At 31.2% G+C, this 13,806-nt stretch overlaps 1 pseudogene; it reads left to right on the top strand.

The window, feature by feature from the left end:
• The first annotated feature begins 4,025 nt into the window (after window positions 1-4,025).
• On the top strand, window positions 4,026-5,104 carry LOC124942297 (annotated as a pseudogene).
• The last annotated feature ends 8,702 nt before the right edge of the window (window positions 5,105-13,806 follow it).

The following is a 13,806-nucleotide window of genomic DNA, read 5'->3' as shown; positions in this document are numbered from 1 at the left end:
AAAAAAAAAGAAAGAACTAACTTGAATTCATTTAAATTGAGACAAAACTCAATTTAAATAAGAACTCAAACAAAAATTATTAGTTTTGCAAAATTGTTCACCGTTTTGCAATATTGTTCACCTAAACAAGATGCTTTTTTGCCATGTAAATTTCCAATGAAAAAGATAACAAAGGGAAAAGAACCAAATGAGTTTAAAAAGAATTTTTAAAAAAAAGTTCTTTGTTTAATATGTTGGTAGTTAGAACCACAGTGACGTGAGAAGTTTTTACCCAATTTTAACTCAGCATGTTTGCATTATTTTTTTTCTTCAAATTTTGTTGAATACCTCCCTTTTCCACTTTCTATTGCACATTTCCTTCTAAATCTCATACACGTGCTTATAAACAACTTATAAGAGCATCTCCAGCGCTTGAACTGTGCCCGCATAGGACAGCGTGAAAAAGGGCAGGTCATTGATTTTTTGCATTGTAGATGAAAGCAAAAAGAGGGTAGTGCCCTCTATGCCAGTCATGCCCTTTTATGACTTTTTCATAATTATATAATATAATATATTATATAATATAGGAATATTAGTTATATATTTAATTATAATATTTTTTTTCTACTATTTTTAACTAAAATTATAATAACATTAAATAAATATATATTCTAAAGTTTTACTATAAATAGGAATATTAATTATATATTAAATTATAATAATATTAATTATATATTAAATTATAATAATATTATAATATATTTTAAATTATAATAATATTATAATATATTTTAAATTATAAAAATATTTTATATTTTATTATAATATAGAAAATTAGTTATATATCCTCAAATTTTCCTATAATATAGGAATATTAGTTATATATTCTCAAATTTATTCTTATAATGTTTTTAATATTATAATATATTTTAAATTATAAAAATATTTTATATTTCAATTTATTTAATATTAATTATATATATATATTTAATTAATAAATATATATTTCAAATAAATTAGTATATTTTAAATTATAAAAATATTTTAAATTAAATTACTTATATATTTAATTAATAAATATATATTTTAAATAAATTAATATGTTTTTTTATTAATTATATTAACACGTTTTAAATTTTAAATTCTTAAATTTTCCTATAATATAGGAATATTAGTTATAATAGTATAAATTAGTTATTTATTTAAAACATTTTTAAATTATTTAGATAAGAGGGCGGACAGAAGCATTGGAGTGTTTTGTCCAAGTACAATGTGTGCTCCTTTCTACTGAGGTGGAATATAGATTTGACAAAATAAGAGGGTAGAGGTCTTGTGCGCTGCTGATGCTCTAAGACTTATAAGAAAAGTCATTATTACATGTTATCATTAATCATCTTGACACACTTATTTTGGAATTGTGCTTTTAAATTTGTCTTAAAGTTGGAACAAATTTTCAAACTAACTTCATCTACCATAGTTTAATCTAGTTTAATTTTCAAACTCAGTTATTTTAATTAATTTATTTATTATATTTAAATTCATTTTAGATATATATATTTTAAAATATTTTTTTTTTATAAATTTGTTATATTTAAATTATTATTTGTATAAATTAAATTGTTAATATTTTGATATATTTTAAATTATTATTTTTTTTATAAATTTGATTATTTATATTTTAATATATATATATATATATATATATATATATATATATTTCAATTATTATTTATATAATGTAATAAATATTTCTTTTAATATTTTAATAAATATTAATAAATTTAAAATATTTTAACTATAATAATATAATAATTAACCATTCATAAAACGTTTATAATCTTATTTCTATAAATTATTGACGATTTTGTTCAAGACATCGTTGACTACATCTCGTATATTCTTATTGTCACACCTCCCTCAAATGATGGTCCTTCGTGAGTTATCCATTTCGGTTCGAATACGTTGATTTGACATCGTTGATTTTTTCTTCTTTATCAAATTTTCATTGGGAACAAGATTATTTTATTTTTCTCAATCATGTGTTATTGGAACGTCCAATATGATTCGTTGAGTATGGGGTGAAAATCATATTGTCATATTTCAGAAATTGGGTCCAATACATCGATACATCGATACATATCACAATCTAACAACACTTTCACAATCCAACGATGTCCAGAACAAAATCGTCAATAATTTAAAGAAATGATGATTGTAATCGTTTTTATAATTAATTAATTATTATATTATTACGGTAAAGATATTTTATATTTATTATTATTTATCAATTATTTATTAGAATACTAAACGAAATATTTATTACATTATATAAATAATATTTGAAATGTAATATATATTAAAATAAAATAATCAAATTTATAAAAAAAAAATTAATTTAAAATATATATCAAAATAAAAATAATCAAATTTATAAAAAAAAAATTATTTAAAATATATATCAATATATAATTAATTTAATTTATACAAATAATAATTTAAATATATAAAATTTATAAAAAAATAATAATTATATATATATATATATAATGAATTTAAATGTAATATATAAATAAATAAAAAACTGAGTTTAAATAATAAATTAGGTTAATTTAAGAATGAATAAAGAAATTAAGTTATTTGGAAACTTAAATGCCCAAAATTGGGTATTAAATTATCTAACATTTGGATATTGGACCCGATTTATTATATAAGGAACTCAATTTTAGATTCTTTGCATTTGTTTTATAAATTTAAACTGAATACTTTTAGAACCAACTTTTTTTTTATAATAGTGTCAACATAAATTGATAGAGATCAAATTGATTTGATATTTTCTTATTAAGATTGTCTACTTCGGCGGCTATACTTTTATAGCTCTTCCATACTTACGACTTTTCAATACTAATGATTGTAACCGAATGCTAGATACTAGGCCTTGTTCGAATTGAGTTATTGTAACCCAACCGAACAAGGCCTATAAGTAGAAACACGAATCATTGATGAGATATTTTTGGGATGAAAACACTGAATTTAGTACATAAATAATTAAGCATCAATTGGTTATGGACCAAAATCAGAAAGAAATTCAATATTCATAGGATTCTTTATCCTACCTTTGAGGAAATCCTTTGCACTTTCTTTTTTAGACTATATTAACTTCACCATTAAGTTAGGGTAGTCTTAAACAATAATTCCTCATCGAAGTGCATTGTTAGTTTCTTTTTATAAGATTAAAACTTTAATATCCTTTTTTTTTTTTTTTAATCTAGAATTTTTTTTCTTATTAAACATATTTTTTAACCCGTTAAATTTTTTTATCCGATTAATATATATTTATATAATAATTTTAAAAATGTCTTTAAATTTATAATAAAAAATGGGATATTAAAGTTTTAATCTTATAAAAAGAAACTAAAATAGTATAAATTTAAAAAAAATTGTCCTTATATTTTTTATACTAATTACCCAACCGGTCAATAATTGAACACCCAATCCGAATTAATGTGAAAGAAGTTTAATTCAAATTTTCATTTTATTTTTTTGAGAACTTGTATGGAGAAGATTTGTGTGAAAACTATTTTAAAGATTTTTTTTTTAAAATAATCAATTTTATAATATTATGAAATGAATAATAGTTTAAACTTACCTAAAATCATAATATTAACTAACAGAAATAAAAAATAAAAAATTAATGTAATAGAATCCCTAAAAGGCCAATGGATCCCGAAATAATAATAATATGTCGATTTTCCAAATCGAAATATCGTAATATCAAAATGATAACACACCTAACAATTGAGATTATTAATATATATCTACTATTACTCACTAATCAAATTATACTATTTCTCACTAACTAAATTATATATATTTTTTTAAGTGAGTCCAGATCCAAAATGAATGAAGAAGGTGGAAGATTCAAAGAAAATATAAATAATAAAATGTTTAACAATTATAATTTTATGAGTCATGGTTGATAGTTAGGTGGGTGGATTTTTGGTCCATTCAAATTCCAAACCATATCTACTCTTATTCTAAAACATTCTATAAGTACTAGAACAGAACACAACAGAGTAGAGATACACAGACTCTAATTCCCAAATGGCTAATCAAGACATGAGAACCAACGAAATAGTTCATGAGATCAAAGGCATGATTCGAATTTACAGAGACGGATCAGTAGAAAGATTCATGGGCTGCGAAGTCGTTCCACCATCGATTGATCCCCAAACCGGCGTCCAATCCAAGGACGTCGTCATCTCCCATGAAAACTCCATTTCCGCCCGCCTATACATACCCAAATCACAACCTCACCCATCGAAACTACCTCTCCTAATCTATTTCCACGGCGGCGGTTTCTGCCTAGAAACCGCGTTCTCTCCCATGTATCATAATTACCTCAACTCCCTTGTGTCCGCAGCCAATATCGTCGCAATCTCGGTTGACTACAGAAGAGCGCCGGAGCACCCATTGCCGACCGCGTCAAATGGGCTGTGAGCGCAGAAGACGAATGGGTGAAGAACTTTGCGGATCTTGAACGCGTTTTCTTCGCCGGCGACAGTGCCGGCGCAAATATTGCGTACCGTATGGGTATAAGAGTTGGGTTGGAAGGGTTATCATCATCGGGAGCAAAGTTGGTGGGTAATATTCTTGTCCATCCATTTTTTGGAGGAGAGGAACCGATTGGAATAGAAACGGACACGGAAAACCCTTATTCTGAATTATGTGAGAAATTGTAGCGACTCGTTGCCCGACGGTGACATCGTTGGATGATCCGATGATAAACCCTAGTATGGATCCGAACATCGGAATGATGGGTTGCGAGAGGGTGTTGGTTTGTGTGGCGGAGAAAGACTGGTTGAAGGACAGAGGTTGGTATTTCTACGAGGAGTTGAAAAGGAGTAATTGGAAAGGGAAGGTGGAGATTGTTGAAACGGCTGGAGAGATTCATATCTTCCATTTGTATAATCCAACCGGCGATAATGCTTTGGCTTTTATCAAACTGTTTGTTTCATTCTTCAATGAGGCAGTCTAAGGAGTTGTTTTGTTATAGATTTACTAAATTATTAGTTTGGTGAATATCTAAGAATAAAAGTTACCCAATAATTGGTTGTTTGTTGTAGCATTCACTTAATTTCATTGCAATATTAAACTTGGAGAATGTGGTGCCAAAGATGACTATGTGTTTTACATATTAGCTGTTTCATCTAATAAATTATGATTGTGCAGTATTACATCATTAATCTTATCTCTATTATTCTATAACATATATATAGTAAAAAGAAGGAAATAAAAAAGCTCAAAGAGCAAAGGGTTATTCTTCAAACTTTTGATTTTCTTTATAGGCTCTTAGACAATTTGATTCAGAGCTACTAGGGTGGCAATAGATAATTGGACTCCTGAAGAGAATTCCGTAACACCTTAAAATAAAAAATATTACTATTTTGTAAGAGAAAATGATCCTTTCTGCCCAATATCTCTCTCTTCTCTATACTCTCATTTTTTCATTTTTTTTTTTTTTTTTTTTTTTTTTTTTTTTTTTTTTTGTTTTGAATGATACCTCCAAAATAAGAATTGAACCAATTATGTTTTGAGTTATTAATAGTGAATCTCTCCTAACCTCTTACTCTCCTTTCCCTTTTATTTATTTATTTATTTTTGACTTATTAATAGGGGGTTTAGGGAAAAATCTTAATAAATAAAAAAAGATGGCCTTTATATATATATATATATATATATATATATATATATTAAAATGATCCTATTCAATATTTAAAACTTTCCTACATTCTTAAATTATTTCTCTCTAATTCTAAATTTAACCTGATTTTGTTCTCGTTCTTATTATAAGTTGATAAATATAAGATTATAGAGAAATGACATCATATTGGGTATTTGGGAACCGATACTCGATTTATCGGAGATGAATAACTATATTGAAATCGATTACAGATCAGGTAGTTTACACGTTGCAATCAAGGGAGGAGTTAAGATTTAGAATCTATTCAGACTAATTTTTTTCACAAAATCTATACGAGCTAAAATGATAATAATATCAAACAAACAAGGTCTACTTAATTTAGCGTAACTATTTCTCTTTAGCGATGGGGAAGTCATCAATAGCGACGATATTTTTTGTCGACATTACCCTATTTATACTAATAAATTTTGGGTCATCCACTACAACCCGTTCGATCTATCTATACAGGCATTTCCTGAATCCACTATTAATTACATGTGTCAATCTCTTACAAATTAACGTTGAGAATTTAAATGAAGAAATAATATATTAAATTATTATATAATTTTTTTTTATAAGGAATAACATAATAATTAAAATTAAAGAAATGATTGGGAAAGGAAATTTGGGGGAGAAAATTGAGGAAGGAATGATGTGGCGCAATTTGATTAGCCAAAAAAATAACAAAATTTATCTCTCATTCCCTCCCTCATTCCCTCCCTCATTCCCTCCCTCTATCACACCTCTTAAAATTATTATGTTATTTCACATTAATATATATATATATATAATAATTTAATGTATTATTTCCTCCCTCATATTCTTAGTTATGTTTGTGGGTTAATTTCTAAGAGAAATAAATTTAAAAATGGACATGTATAGATATGATAAAACTTTTGCAACCCTAGTAGTTTGATCTAGGGGTGGACAAACCTACGGATTAGATATCCGCCTCTATTTTTTTCAAAAATTGCGATCCGTATCCGATCCGGTATTCGACCACTATTCGATCCGAAAATACCGGATCGGATCGGCCAGCCGGATACCCGCTGATCCGATTTTTTTCATATTTTTAATTTTTTTCATGTGCTAGAAAATTGAAATTGTTATATTAAGGATTTTAGTTATGAATAATGATGATTTGAGAACAGATTCACAAATAGATCTAAAGGGAAATTGGAAGAAAAACAAATGGAAGAGACATATTTTTGTTTGGGTTTGTGAGTTTGTAATGGAAAATAGGAGAAAACATAAGGAAGAGAGAGATTTTGTATTTTTATTTGGGTTTGTAAAGAAAAAAAAGAACAAATAAAATTTTGTTTGGTTTGTAATTGTATAATAATATTTTTATTTGAGTTTGTAAAGAGAAACGGGAAGGAAAATATAGAAAGAGAGAGATTTTTGTTTGAGTTTGTTTATTTAATAAATTTTAAAAATCATCGGATCGACTTTGGATATCCGAAATTCTTTTTGCCCGATCCGTATCCGATCCGGAAATCCGGTAAAAATATCGGATCGGATCGATATCCGAATTCGATCCATCGGATACGGATTTTTTCGGATCGGCCGGATCAACGGATCGGATCTTTCGGATCGGATTTTTTGGCCACCCTAGAGCCTTGATCCTCCCTTGGTTGCTATCCCCATATCTCTTACTGATCTCTTCCTTTTATTAAGGAACTTTTGTATTCTTTAACTAGTTAGTTACTCTATACACCCATATTTTGTACCATAAGTTTATAAATTTAGGTCTATTTACATAAAATAAAAGTAGTAAATAAAACCAACAAATTATATGGATTTAAAGTGATTTTTATCTATTTAATTAATTTGTGTTTGGTTTTGTTTTTGTTGGAAAAAAAATTATTGAACGCTAAGTCAAACGAGGCATAAGCGCATCATTCCACCTAGGCACCGAACCAAACTAGGCTGTCTATAAATGATGCAAAAGGACAAAGGGGAGAGCTGGATTGTGGGTCTTTGGGGGATTTTGTTTGGAGCCTGTGGAGCAGAGGCAACAAGGGAAAGAGAGCAATGATAAAAGGCAATGAGGGGTTTGAAAAAAAGAAAGAGGAGAGAAACATTTTTTGTTTGTAAGAGGAGAAAAAAATAATATTTAACCTGAGGTATTTGACTTCTTCTCGGACGAGTTCACACGAGATGACTTAACCACTACATTCAATGACATGGTCATTTAGTACAAGAAGTTATCAGATTCTTTTAATGAACTGAATTTAAAATACAAATCTGATAGCCCTTCTTCTTCTCAGAATAATGATTAATAAATTTTGAGAAATTTTGAAAATATCTTAGCTCTCATATGAGAATGAGAAGTTCAAGGAAAAGATTCAAACTCTTTCATCTGAAAACCAACGTTTAACCTATGTGGTTAGTTTTTGGACGAAGTCTAAGGATGTAGTTAGACAGCTGATCAGTCAGCTGAGGCCTGCCGGATGCAAATCTGGTTTAGGATTCGACTATGGTAACCCAGACAAGTTCAATAAAAAGTTGAACCCAGTAAAAGACGAGCTTAAACCTATAAGCTTTGTCAAGGGACATTTATCTGAAAAGGGGACTGATCATAGATGTGAAAACATAACTTTAAAGGATGAGATTACATATGTGAAGCCAACTTCAAGCTAACTGAAGCCCAAGAAGAGGACAGTCAACAAGTCTGGCAAACAAAAACTTGACAGAAAGTCAAGAAGTTTTCGATAAAAACCATCATCTGAAGTTAACCGATCAGTTGCTGGCAGGAAGACATCTGCCAAGCCAAAATCATACACATTATTAACCACACAAAATAAGAGATCCATCAAAATAACTTAAATATGAATCCCCAAAGGACTAATTAACCAAGGACCCAAGTGAATATGGGTACCAAAAGCTGTAAATATGTTTATTTGTAGGTACATAAGGTCAGCTGCTTGGAGGAGTCTGTCTGGTATTTGGAAAGTAGATGCTCTAGACATATGACCGACGACAGCCGACTGTTGATTGAAGTGACGAAGTGCATAGGGCCTAATATCACTTTTAGTGATAACAACAAAGGTAAAACTGTGGGTAATGATAAGATTATCCATGGTAACCTCACTATCAAAGATGTGTTGCTTGTAGAAAACTTGTGCTATAACCTGATCAGTACTAGCCATTTGTGTGACAATGACTATACTGTTGATTTTCAAACACATGAATGCTTAGTTAAGGATCAGTAGGGTAACACTCCACTGATACGAAATAGAGTAGGAAATTCTTATAAAATGAATTAAAAAAAATAAGACGTCTGATCCTTTATGCGTGATAGCCAAGAATGATCAAAATTGGCTATGTCATAAAAGATTAAACCATCTTAATTTTAAAATCATTAACAACATCTATTTAAAAGACCATGATGAAGTCCACTTTGCTCAATAATAATATCCATCTCCAAACAGAGACGAAGTCCTCATTTGATTTTCTTGCACTCCAGCTGCTCGAAATCTCTAAATCCCTCAAGTCTGTAGAAGCTGACGGAGATGCTGACGCGGTTGCTCGACGGTTCCAAGATGAAGAAGATGTGGTTGCTGAAGCTTCCAAAGATACTACACTTGCCCTTTATAATGTTAAAATGGGGGAAAGTAACAATCGAGGGGTACAAGAAATCAGGGTTCTTGCTCCAGGAGAATGTCAGATCAAGGAGGCTGTGGAGCAGGTCGAGGAAAGAAGAAAAGATGGCAAGAAGTTATCCTCGGAGAAGTAAATGCCTTTGAAGAAGATCAAAAACGAAAAAGGGGATCTTGAACTTAAACTTTGTATATTTTATGTATTTCATATTTATATTTATATATTGGTTTATTTTTAATCTCTTGCTCTTAACTCAATTTTAACTTAGTTTTAACATCATCAAAAAGGGGTAAATTGTTAGATTAAGTTAAATAAAGAAAAGGGAAAATTAATTAAAAGAGAAATAATTAACTAAGGAAAAATGTTTTAATAAACTTAGATGAATAAGTTTAAATTAATAAGTCATAGTTTTAATGATGTGGTCTGAATAAAACTAAGTTGTGTAAACTGTCTTTGCGCAGGTACAACTAAAGACGCACAGACAGACGTCGTCTAACCTCTACAGACGTGTTAGTATGAAGAAGTGCACGAGTAGACGCCGTCTGACTTCTACAGACATGTTAGTCTAAAGAAGTGCACGAGCACACTTCGTCTAACTTCTACAGACGTGTTAGTTTGAAGTAGTGTGCAAGAAGACGTCTTCTGACTTCTACAGACGGGTCAATCTGAAGAAGTGCACGAGAAGACATCCTACCTCATCAGTTGCTATGGTCTGAAGGAGTGCAAGCAGACACTTAGCTTCAGCAACCGTCTGAAGAAGCGTCCGTCTATCTACTCATCTTATCACTCCATAACTGCTTAAGTGTCACGTTCTCAAATATTCCACCAGCCCACGTTCTGTACTGTCCTTTACACCACGATCAAGCGAATATTCTCCAGTTCAATCTGGTACGCCACGATCCAACGAATATATTCTTATGTACGATCTCGTACACCTAGCGTCTATCCAATGTATAGATGACACGTATCAAAGAAGAAGATTCAATTGTTGCTACGATTTCAGTATAAATAGAAAGTAGAGTACAACGTCGAATCTCTCTGTCTCATCTGAACAATTGCACGAATTCTGAATTACCAAACTATGTGTGTTTACTTTCTGTGTAATTCACTAAGCTAAGCTAAGAAATTGTTTACTGTCCTTTCTATGTGAAATTTCAGTATTATAATTTGAATAGAGGTTGTCTGTTCAACAGAGTGTTAGCTAGAAGTTCATAAACATGCAATTGTTAAGTCATGTGTGTCTGATTGGATTTGTGTAGTATCTATACAAATCAAAGCCTTCTAGTGAAAAACCTTCTAGAAATAGAAGAAGGGTGACGTATGAGTTTTATCTTCGAACATCCCTAAAACTCCGTGTGTTATTTATTTTTTGCAACGTTCAATCGTTTATCTACCGCTTAAAATCGAGCAAGCAATTCCGCACTTCATCTTGTTCTAGAGCTTGCGAAGATTTGTGATGAATAGAAATAGATCTTAATCTCTAACAAGATTAAAATCTAATCGAAAGTAAAGTTTAACACATCAATAATCAAACCCCCTTGCTATTGTTGTTGCCGATCTTAACAAGTTTGTTATAGAAATATCTCTCTTGTTAAAATTTATTGAGAGAGTCTAAAAGGGAAAAAGTGTTGACATAGGTCATAGGCTTTAAGTTTGTTGTAGCATGTTCCCACATTGGAAGCTTCCTCCTCTTCATTTTTCTTCACCTACTCGTATTCTTCAAAAATGGTAGTCTGATAGTTCTTTCTCTCTTTCTGGATGCCTATCTGAGAGGTGTTAAGTCATTTCTCAAGATATCCCACACAGACTTTGTGGTCGATTAACCTATCTATAACGATGAAATTTCCCATATAAGGAGGCATAAAGTCACGACCAAACTATTTGTAGAGGTCGTGGGTGTAGTAGGAGGTAACCCATTCCAAGCCCATAATCATGATCATGGGTCCATCATCCATCATGTTTGACATCTTCTTGATGGGATACCACAAAAGTAACTTTATAACTTCATCTTCATTCTCTATAAGAGGTTCGGGCGAAGCTTTCCACATTCTTCGGTATTGAAGAGAAGGGGACATGATATCTCTAGGACATACTGACGACAAATGTCCAAGTTTGTCGAGCAGTCAGTTGTACAGAATTAGAGGTGTGCCTCTTTTGCTCACGGTAGAGATTAAGAACGAGTCGTTCAAACCCATCAGCATTTAAGCCAGAATGATACCTGAGGGGTCTTTGTTTCCCACGCATGTGGTATTCTACCTCTAGAATTTGGGAGAATGACTTGTCATCCACTAGAGACATGAAGAAGTGGGCCAACAAAACTGTCATTGTCATCAGGGAAGAACTCATAGTTAGGGGGACTTCTCCATTTATGACCTCCATCTTTTTCCATTTTGGAAGTCAATGAAATTCTTCTTAAGGATTGTCTCGGATGTTGTATTAGTATATCCATACTCCTCTTACAAGAACTTTCTCAAGGACATTGATTCTAGAAATGGTTGTAGATGCATAACATTCTTGTTGTCCATCATTATGATAGCTCAAAATTCTTCTATGAATGGGCACATTTGCGTTTCTCCCATGAAGTATACCCGTCCCACGGGGTTCTACCTCCTTTGCATTTTCATCATGAAGGTGTGATTTATTTTAAAGTTTATGAACCTCATGATGGGGGTTAGTCCATTGATCTCATGGTACCACTCGTTTTCGTGGAAACTATCAATCCATGGGATCATAACGACATCCTTCAGCATGAACATAGTGTTTGCGAGGGGAAATTCTAAACATTTACATAAATGTGTTTGTTTAGAAGAAGGAACATATTTGAGATGTTCACTTAGACTATACATCCATACACATAATACATATATATTAGTCACATAGGGTTGTAGTGACGAGGTTTTGGTTGTATGGGCACAACAAACAACCGGCTTGGTGATAACATCCATGTTTTTGTACTAAGGAGAATCATAAGATAGTATAATTTACCAACAATGGAGGGTAAAATTACCGCCATAAACGAGGGAATATCAACTCAATTGAGAATTTCCCCCATCTCCACAATGCCTACGTCCTATCGGACGATTCATCGCCAAAGTGTGGAGTCGATCCCTTGCATTCTAGTTTTTTCTCTCGTAACATCACCCATTTTGTAACAAGTTGTCATTCCTCGTTGACAATTTTTGTACATAGGTGTATAAATACCGAATCTGGTCGTGTACTTCTTTGCAAGTAATGTGAGGGTTATGTACCATTATGCAAGTATATGCATTTAATATAATAAAACATATGCATCTCTTAGGTGTTGTACCTTTCGGGACATGCCTATTTATTGAAAATGTGATACACACGTTTTTCCAAAAGCCAAATTTATGTTTTCAAGTTAAACATTTAATCCCCAGCAGAGCCGCTAAAAAGCTGTAACCCCCAGAAAACACTTGTCCCATGGAAAATTCAAAGTTCAAGAAATTTTAACCTTTGTTTGCATGTCAGGAATCTTTTTAAAACAAAATATTATTTTAAAAGATTTTAAATAATTCTTAACAACATTTTGAAATTAATTTAAAATAAATTTTTGAATAATTTTTGGATTTGTAATATTAAACTATAATTTGATTTTTAAAAAATTTGTTGTTTAAATTAATTAAAAAATATTAATTTAAAATATTATTCATTTGAAAACTGGGTCGCTAATTGATTTTTGAAGATTAATAAACTGACATATGTGTACAAACATATTTTATCTAGATCATCTTACAAGCTCTTGAAAACTAAAATATAAAATTTTAATTTCAAATTGGAAGTATGAATTCAAAAATGTTTGGAAGATTACTAAGTGTTGGAAAATACTCCTTAGGCCTTGGGGATGCTTTTGGGATGTTAGGATCCAAGCTTTAGAGCCTTATAAAGAAACTTCGAAAAATTAGAAGCTTTTTGCTTAAATGGAAAATTTTCGAAATATTTTGATTGGAATCTGGAGATGGATTCTCTTGGCATCATAATTGCTAAGGGAGGAAGTCGGTTGATGCAAAATGTGGGCTTGAATCAGACAAACACCATTCATGGTGTTTTTTGGATGTTCTTCATCCTAGTTGCTGGAATAGGCACGGATGATCCCTATAGATGTAGGGGAAATGATCACCGAAGTAAGGTGATCATTTCACCTTTTGAATTAGCTGAAAATATTGACTGTAGGCGAAGTTCCATATTTGAGAAATTAAATATGGGACATGTTCTTATCCTCCGACGATCGCGAGGAAGAAGATAACCCAAGCGTAAAACAATGCCATTTTGAGTGTAAACACGGATGCGAAGCGTTCCGTTAGCGCTCCACGCGTTCTATTGCGTTTCGGATAATGGGCGTTAGATGATTCGTCGCTTCACGGGCGTGCGCTTCCTCTATTACAGAAGGCAACGCGGTGTGCTCCTAAGCGTTGGATGAAAATCTAGTGTTTATCCAAAGGCCGTGGTTTCGGCAGTAATTTTCT

The sequence above is a fragment of the Impatiens glandulifera genome, chromosome 6 (assembly GCF_907164915.1).
Source record: "Impatiens glandulifera chromosome 6, dImpGla2.1, whole genome shotgun sequence".
NCBI classification, from domain to species: Eukaryota; Viridiplantae; Streptophyta; class Magnoliopsida; order Ericales; family Balsaminaceae; genus Impatiens; species Impatiens glandulifera.
The sequence above is the reverse complement of the archived record's forward strand: the minus strand, read 5'-3'. Positions and strand labels throughout refer to the sequence as shown.